The sequence below is a fragment of the Drosophila subpulchrella genome, unplaced genomic scaffold, assembly GCF_014743375.2.
Source record: "Drosophila subpulchrella strain 33 F10 #4 breed RU33 unplaced genomic scaffold, RU_Dsub_v1.1 Primary Assembly Seq385, whole genome shotgun sequence".
Taxonomy (NCBI): domain Eukaryota; kingdom Metazoa; phylum Arthropoda; class Insecta; order Diptera; family Drosophilidae; genus Drosophila; species Drosophila subpulchrella.
Window position 1 is genome coordinate 19626 of NW_023665606.1, and position 8161 is coordinate 27786.

Here is an 8161-nt window from a genome sequence, read left to right on the forward strand (position 1 = left end):
AGAAAACCATACAAAAGTAAAAAAAAATTATGTATAGAAAAATATACATATATTTATATAAGTGAATCGTATGGATATGGCTTATAGGTATAATACCTATAAGGCATAATAATGTATAACAAGTAAATATACATTGAAATGTGAATGCATTGTATGGATATGGCATATAAATGCCATATATATAGAAATAAATTGTATATCAATGATATAACAATTATAAACCTAGTGAGGGGCGGCACTAGTGAATGAATCGTATGGATATGGCTTATAGGTATAATACCTATAAGGCATAATAATGTATAATATAATAAATATACATTAAGATATGAATGGATTGTATAAATATGGCATAGAAATGCCATATACATAAGAATAAATGGTAGAATTTACCCATATATCACTGAAACACGATATATAAACCTAGTGATAGCTGGCACTAGTACTGTAAACAGGCACGCAATAGTGCGTGGGGTAAAAAACTACTATAGGGAGGTGGTCGTTGGCGGGCCCCTCCTCGTATTGGTCAAAACTTATGTTATGCATATGAATTTGTCAATACTATATAGAACGCCAAGCATATCCATATAAACTATGGATATGCATAGAAAACCATACAAAAGTAAAAAAAAATTATGTATAGAAAAATATACATATATTTATATAAGTGAATCGTATGGATATGGCTTATAGGTATAATACCTATAAGGCATAATAATGTATAACAAGTAAATATACATTGAAATGTGAATGCATTGTATGGATATGGCATATAAATGCCATATATATAGAAATAAATTGTATATCAATGATATAACAATTATAAACCTAGTGAGGGGCGGCACTAGTGAATGAATCGTATGGATATGGCTTATAGGTATAATACCTATAAGGCATAATAATGTATAATATAATAAATATACATTAAGATATGAATGGATTGTATAAATATGGCATAGAAATGCCATATACATAAGAATAAATGGTAGAATTTACCCATATATCACTGAAACACGATATATAAACCTAGTGATAGCTGGCACTAGTACTGTAAACAGGCACGCAATAGTGCGTGGGGTAAAAAACTACTATAGGGAGGTGGTCGTTGGCGGGCCCCTCCTCGTATTGGTCAAAACTTATGTTATGCATATGAATTTGTCAATACTATATAGAACGCCAAGCATATCCATATAAACTATGGATATGCATAGAAATCCATACAAAAGTAAAAAAAAATTATGTATAGAAAAAAATATACATATATTTATATAAGTGAATCGTATGGATATGGCTTATAGGTATAATACCTATAAGGCATAATAATGTATAACAAGTAAATATACATTGAAATGTGAATGCATTGTATGGATATGGCATATAAATGCCATATATATAGAAATAAATTGTATATCAATGATATAACAATTATAAACCTAGTGAGGGGCGGCACTAGTGAATGAATCGTATGGATATGGCTTATAGGTATAATACCTATAAGGCATAATAATGTATAATATAATAAATATACATTAAGATATGAATGGATTGTATAAATATGGCATAGAAATGCCATATACATAAGAATAAATGGTAGAATTTACCCATATATCACTGAAACACGATATATAAACCTAGTGATAGCTGGCACTAGTACTGTAAACAGGCACGCAATAGTGCGTGGGGTAAAAAACTACTATAGGGAGGTGGTCGTTGGCGGGCCCCTCCTCGTATTGGTCAAAACTTATGTTATGCATATGAATTTGTCAATACTATATAGAACGCCAAGCATATCCATATAAACTATGGATATGCATAGAAATCCATACAAAAATAAAAAAAAATTATGTATAGAAAAATATACATATATTTATATAAGTGAATCGTATGGATATGGCTTATAGGTATAATACCTATAAGGCATAATAATGTATAACAAGTAAATATACATTGAAATGTGAATGCATTGTATGGATATGGCATATAAATGCCATATATATAGAAATAAATTGTATATCAATGATATAACAATTATAAACCTAGTGAGGGGCGGCACTAGTGAATGAATCGTATGGATATGGCTTATAGGTATAATACCTATAAGGCATAATAATGTATAATATAATAAATATACATTAAGATATGAATGGATTGTATAAATATGGCATAGAAATGCCATATACATAAGAATAAATGGTAGAATTTACCCATATATCACTGAAACATGATATATAAACCTAGTGATAGCTGGCACTAGTACTGTAAACAGGCACGCAGTAGTGCGTGGGGTAAAAAACTACTATAGGGAGGTGGTCGTTGGCGGGCCCCTCCTCGTATTGGTCAAAACTTATGTTATGCGTAAACATATGATTTTGTCAATACTATAAAGAAAACTTGTTTTGTACATACAAAACTAAATGAATTATATGGATATTGAAAAATAAATGGCATTATATCCATATAATGAAAATATACTTGTATTCTCTTATTATAAGAGAGAATACCGTATAGTTGGTTGGCAAAGACAATTGAAAATACCCGAATTGCAGATGATGGGTTCAAAAACTACTATAGGGTGGTGTAGCAAATAATATGAAGATGATATATCCATATAATGGATATACACTAGTATTCTCTTATTATAATAGAGAATACCATATAAATGGTTGGCAAAGACAATTGAAAATACCCGAATTGAAGTTGACGGGTTCAAAAACTATTATAGGGTGATGTAGCAAATAAAATAATGAAGATATATCCATATAATGGAATTATATGTGTATTCTCTTATTATATGAGAGAGTACCAAACGGTTGATTGGCAAAGACAATTGAAAATACCCGAATTAAAGATATTGGGTCCAAAAACTACTATAGGATGGTCAATGGGCCGGCCATCTACTATTGACGTGACAAAATACTGTCTGTCGGTAGAGAAGATATTAATCCGTCAAATTTGTTTCTTTATTCATTTATGAATATGAGACTTGGCTCCACGGTTAATATTTTAAGCCCAAAGATAATAATGTTGAAACAAAGGCCAAGGTTTCTATTATACATAGAATAACAAATTGTTTCCGAACTTTATCGTTAATCCAAATAAATAATTACAATTGAGGCAGGCTAATAATGATATATATTTTGTATTGATAATCTTGATATATATGTATATTGGTCTGCCATTATCACATACTGAGTTATGTGATAATTCCCTGCGGGGATAAATTAAAAGAGGTGTCCCTATATTAAAAGAAAATAATATATATATATATTATTTTTTCTAACTTACATATCATATATGCGCTCGGTTTTATATTATATATTACCAAAGAGTCTTATATGAATATATACAGATAAATTTTAAATTTATCATCAAAATACAAATGATTTAATTCAATATTTTATATTGGTTAAACAAAAATTGTACATGTGTGGATACAATAATGACGTATGTCGAACAAAAAAGATATTTTAGAATGAAATATGCAAATATAAAGAAAATTATTACGTATTACGAAAAAAAATATTGTGTTTTTAACATCAATAATTAAAAAACTTGTTATTATTAGTGGCGGAACAAGTATATATTGTGAAAACAACAAACGTATACGAATGCTATATAAAAATGGCCGTATTCGATAGAAAACAATCTATAAAATTTATATTGCTAATTTCTATTCAAAAATATGAATGAAATATGAATAAAAACATTATTCTGGTTGATCCTGCCAGTAGTTATATGCTTGTCTCAAAGATTAAGCCATGCATGTCTAAGTACACACGAATTAAAAGTGAAACCGCAAAAGGCTCATTATATCAGTTATGGTTCCTTAGATCGTTAACAGTTACTTGGATAACTGTGGTAATTCTAGAGCTAATACATGCAATTAAAACATGAACCTTATGGGACATGTGCTTTTATTAGGCTAAAACCAAGCGATCGCAAGATCGTTATATTGGTTGAACTCTAGATAACATGCAGATCGTATGGTCTTGTACCGACGACAGATCTTTCAAATGTCTGCCCTATCAACTTTTGATGGTAGTATCTAGGACTACCATGGTTGCAACGGGTAACGGGGAATCAGGGTTCGATTCCGGAGAGGGAGCCTGAGAAACGGCTACCACATCTAAGGAAGGCAGCAGGCGCGTAAATTACCCACTCCCAGCTCGGGGAGGTAGTGACGAAAAATAACAATACAGGACTCATATCCGAGGCCCTGTAATTGGAATGAGTACACTTTAAATCCTTTAACAAGGACCAATTGGAGGGCAAGTCTGGTGCCAGCAGCCGCGGTAATTCCAGCTCCAATAGCGTATATTAAAGTTGTTGCGGTTAAAACGTTCGTAGTTGAACTTGTGCTTCATACGGGTAGTACAACTTACAATTGTGGTTAGTACTATACCTTTATGTATGTAAGCGTATTACCGGTGGAGTTCTTACATGTGCTTAGATACTTGTATTTTTTCATATGTTCCTCCTATTTAAAAACCTGCATTAGTGCTCTTAAACGAGTGTTATTGTGGGCCGGTACAATTACTTTGAACAAATTAGAGTGCTTAAAGCAGGCTTCAAATGCCTGAATATTCTGTGCATGGGATAATGAAATAAGACCTCTGTTCTGCTTTCATTGGTTTTCAGATCAAGAGGTAATGATTAATAGAAGCAGTTTGGGGGCATTAGTATTACGACGCGAGAGGTGAAATTCTTGGACCGTCGTAAGACTAACTTAAGCGAAAGCATTTGCCAAAGATGTTTTCATTAATCAAGAACGAAAGTTAGAGGTTCGAAGGCGATCAGATACCGCCCTAGTTCTAACCATAAACGATGCCAGCTAGCAATTGGGTGTAGCTACTTTTATGGCTCTCTCAGTCGCTTCCCGGGAAACCAAAGCTTTTGGGCTCCGGGGGAAGTATGGTTGCAAAGCTGAAACTTAAAGGAATTGACGGAAGGGCACCACCAGGAGTGGAGCCTGCGGCTTAATTTGACTCAACACGGGAAAACTTACCAGGTCCGAACATAAGTGTGTAAGACAGATTGATAGCTCTTTCTCGAATCTATGGGTGGTGGTGCATGGCCGTTCTTAGTTCGTGGAGTGATTTGTCTGGTTAATTCCGATAACGAACGAGACTCAAATATATTAAATAGATATCTTCAGGATTATGGTGTTGAAGCTTATATAGCCTTCATTCATGGTGGCAGTAAAATGTTTATTGTGTTTGAATGTGTTTATATAAGTGGAGCCGTACCTGTTGGTTTGTCCCATTATAAGGACACTAGCTTCTTAAATGGACAAATTGCGTCTAGCAATAATGAGATTGAGCAATAACAGGTCTGTGATGCCCTTAGATGTCCTGGGCTGCACGCGCGCTACAATGAAAGTATCAACGTGTATTTCCTAGACCGAGAGGTCCGGGTAAACCGCTGAACCACTTTCATGCTTGGGATTGTGAACTGAAACTGTTCACATGAACTTGGAATTCCCAGTAAGTGTGAGTCATTAACTCGCATTGATTACGTCCCTGCCCTTTGTACACACCGCCCGTCGCTACTACCGATTGAATTATTTAGTGAGGTCTCCGGACGTGATCACTGTGACGCCTTGTGTGTTACGGTTGTTTCGCAAAAGTTGACCGAACTTGATTATTTAGAGGAAGTAAAAGTCGTAACAAGGTTTCCGTAGGTGAACCTGCGGAAGGATCATTATTGTTTAATATCCTTACCGTTAATAAAAAAATTTGTTTTTATTATAATAATATAATATATTATAGTAATACAAATAAAATATAAATTGCCAAAAATATGATCTTTTATAGATCAAATATAAAATTTCGAACAAGCAAATCGAAATAATAATTGTAATAATAAATATATTATTGCATTAAATAAGAGATAAATAAATAAGCAAAAGCAAACAAATAACAAATTCGAACAAGCAAATCGAAATTATTAAATTTATTTAATATTATTATTATATTGTATATTAAATGCAATTAATTAATAAAACACTGTGTGTATATGGACCATAATATACACGCGTTGCGATATGTATTGTTCATCTCAGTTATGCGCATACATTGGATAATGCAACAACCTAAAATGTACAATGTTGTACCTGATTATTACAGGTTAATGTTTTATATAAATTTCAATATATATCGCTAAAAAAAAGTATTAATACCGTAAATGCCATTTAAAAAATACTTGATATATTATTGGTTATATGAAACTAAGACATTTCGCAGCATTCGTTTTAGGTATAAAAATCAATTTATTGAAGGAATTGATATATGCCAGTAAAATGGTGTATTTTTAATTTCTTTCAATAAAAACATATATGACAAAATTACCAAACCAATATATAAAACTCTAAGCGGTGGATCACTCGGCTCATGGGTCGATGAAGAACGCAGCAAACTGTGCGTCATCGTGTGAACTGCAGGACACATGAACATCGACATTTTGAACGCATATCGCAGTCCATGCTGTTATGTACTTTAATTAATTTTATAGTGCTGCTTGGACTACATATGGTTGAGGGTTGTAAGACTATGCTAATTAAGTTGTTTATATAAATTTTATAATGAAATTTTATAAGCATATGGTATATTATTGGATAATAATAATTTAATTATTATATTATTCATAATATTAACAAATATATGAAAAACATTATCTCACATTAGTAAATAATTTGAATGTGAAAAACGAAGAGAAATATTTTCTTTTTCAATCAAATAATACTGAGAAATGTCTAGCATAAAAAAATTTATCTAGAATTGTCTCTTATTAAAGATTAGTAAATAGAAAGCCGTTGACAATATTATTATTCTTCGTTGATTCGTTAGACCAAACAAATGCCATACAAATATATAAAATATATAACGAATTTAATAAAATGTTTTATCATTATATATAAAGAATTAATTGCAAAAAAAGTTATACACAACCTCAACTCATATGGGACTACCCCCTGAATTTAAGCATATTAATTAGGGGAGGAAAAGAAACTAACCAGGATTTTCTTAGTAGCGGCGAGCGAAAAGAAATCAGTTCAGCACTAAGTCACTTTGTCTATATGGCAAATGTGAGATGCAGTGTATGGAGCGTCAATATTCTAGTATGAGAAATTAACGATTTAAGTCCTTCTTAAATGAGGCCATTTACCCATAGAGGGTGCCAGGCCCGTATAACGTTAATGATTACTAGATGATGTTTCCAAAGAGTCGTGTTGCTTGATAGTGCAGCACTAAGTGGGTGGTAAACTCCATCTAAAACTAAATATAACCATGAGACCGATAGTAAACAAGTACCGTGAGGGAAAGTTGAAAAGAACTCTGAATAGAGAGTTAAACAGTACGTGAAACTGCTTAGAGGTTAAGCCCGATGAACCTGAATATCCGTTATGGAAAATTCATCATTAAAATTGTAATATTTAAACAATATTATGATAATAGTGTGCATTTTTTCCATATAAGGACATTGTAATCTATTAGCATACAAAATTTATCATAAAATATAACTTATAGTTTATTCAAATTAATTTGCTTGCATTTTAACACAGAATAAATGTTATTAATTTGATAAAGTGCTGATAGATTTATATGAATACAGTGCGTTAATTTTTCGGAATTATATAATGGCATAATTATCATTGATTTTTGTGTTTATTATATGCACTTGTATGATTAACAATGCGAAAGATTCAGGATACCTTCGGGACCCGTCTTGAAACACGGACCAAGGAGTCTAACATATGTGCAAGTTATTGGGATATAAACCTAATAGCGTAATTAACTTGACTAATAATGGGATTAGTTTTTTAACTATTTATAGCTAATTAACACAATCCCGGGGCGTTCTATATAGTTATGTATAATGATATTTATATTATTTATGCCTCTAACTGGAACGTACCTTGAGCATATATGCTGTGACCCGAAAGATGGTGAACTATACTTGATCAGGTTGAAGTCAGGGGAAACCCTGATGGAAGACCGAAACAGTTCTGACGTGCAAATCGATTGTCAGAATTGAGTATAGGGGCGAAAGACCAATCGAACCATCTAGTAGCTGGTTCCTTCCGAAGTTTCCCTCAGGATAGCTGGTGCATTTTAATGTTATATAAAATAATCTTATCTGGTAAAGCGAATGATTAGAGGCCTTA

The 8161-nt window shown here is 32.3% G+C and overlaps 2 non-coding genes across 2 annotated transcripts; both read left to right on the plus strand.

Moving 5' to 3' along the window:
• The first annotated feature begins 3705 nt into the window (after positions 1–3705).
• On the plus strand, positions 3706–5700 carry LOC119561896. The gene has a single exon (XR_005221507.1). It is a non-coding gene; the product is annotated as a small subunit ribosomal RNA (ribosomal RNA).
• A 659-nt stretch (positions 5701–6359) lies between these two features.
• On the plus strand, positions 6360–6538 carry LOC119561894. Its single transcript, XR_005221505.1, has one exon. It is a non-coding gene; the product is annotated as a 5.8S ribosomal RNA (ribosomal RNA).
• Positions 6539–8161: the final 1623 nt, after the last annotated feature.